Raw genomic sequence first — 1,581 nt, forward strand, 5'->3', positions numbered from 1 at the left:
AGCATAGCTCTCTAAACAGGTGATTCTGGTCCTAGACAGCAGACTTTGGGCAACTGGTCAAGAGGTCTAAGAATTAAATACCCAGTGAGGAAGATTTAGTCTCCAAACCACGGAGCCTCTGTTCGGTTATTATTTCTGCTTTACGGAAGCATCAAACATGTCCTTTAAAAGGGTTTCTCAAGGTTCAAGGTTCTCACATCCTATTTTATAAGAAACAAAATCATGTAAAACACAACATGTGTGTGTGCGCGCGCGCGTGTGGGTATAGAGACAGAGAAAGATGAATTTCCTATTTTCCTCTTTTGCAAGAAATACACATACATACACACAGGCACACGTGGCATTCTAACAGAAGGCAAGGAGAACTAACACTTATTAAGCACTTCCTATGTGCCAGGGGTCTTACGAGCATGGGAATATTAATGTACACACCGGTTTTTCCCTTTTTACAGTGCAGCAAACGAGGCTCAGAGCAGTTACGGATCCCGCCCAAAGCCATCCAGTTAGCGAGATGGAAGCCCTGGATTGGAGATCTGGAGACTGCCTAGACAAAATTACCTTCAGGTCCTGACCCCTGGGGGGAGGGGCAAGGCTGACCAACACAGTCTTTCTTAAACAGCCGACCCAAAGCAAGCAGTTGTAGGTAGAAGGACAAACCACTTCCCCCCCCTCCTCCTAGACCACCTCCACAGCGGCTCCCCACCCAGGGCGTAGTGCCTGGTGGTCGCGGAGCTCGCTGCACACGCAGCACTCCCGTGAAACCCAAGCATGGCAACTGAGACCCTTCTCCGACCTCGGCCTCTGAAGGACCCAAGGCCCCACCCAGACCTGGCGCGGCAGGAGGCAGGTTCTGCCTGCACTGGGGCACCTTCTCCGGGAAACTGACAAGAAGGCGGCCTGAGCACCCCCAGGCCGTCTTCCCCGATCAGCAGCTCCTCTCCGCGGCCCCCCGGGGCCCTCACGATCCCGTCCTCGGAGTGTCTAAGGAGGCCAGTTGGGGGGACTGCTCCGGACCCCCTCGCCCGGCCGCCGGGTGACAGCACACCCTTTCTCCACCGCAGTGGCGGCGCCCGCGTCGGTTTTTCTGGGCAGCGGCGCAGGAACCCAGCCAGGCTGGGACGGTTTGTCGGACTTCAAAGCCACGCGTCCAAACCCTCCGGTTTTGGTGCCCCAAATTCAGGGGTCCGACTTGTCACATCACCCCTCAGCACACAACAAGCACGACACACCTTAACGTACTTGCTGATCATTTTAGCCCACGAGACCCCTCGCTCGCACCATAAGCCACGCTTTCCCCACCCCCATCCCGCACATCGTTCAGGTCAAGGGGTCGGCAATTTTGTAACCGTCGAGCGGAACAAAACAGGAGCCCAGAGCAAAGATAAAAAGTTAAAAGCGGGGACGAGGGCCTCACTCCAAGGCCCTCGGCAAAAAACGAGCGTCTGGCATCGCCAGCTCCCACTTCCGGCCCGCCCGGGCACGAGAGAACCAGCACGTGGGCCTCTGCGGCGCCCGGCCCCGAATTGACCTCCGGGCAGCGCGCCGGTCGGCCGCCAGCGCGCAGGCGCCGGGACCCCGCGA

Source organism: Carlito syrichta, unplaced genomic scaffold (assembly GCF_000164805.1).
Source record: "Carlito syrichta isolate Samal-C Ts95f unplaced genomic scaffold, Tarsius_syrichta-2.0.1 Scaffold303554, whole genome shotgun sequence".
Lineage (NCBI taxonomy): Eukaryota > Metazoa > Chordata > Mammalia > Primates > Tarsiidae > Carlito > Carlito syrichta.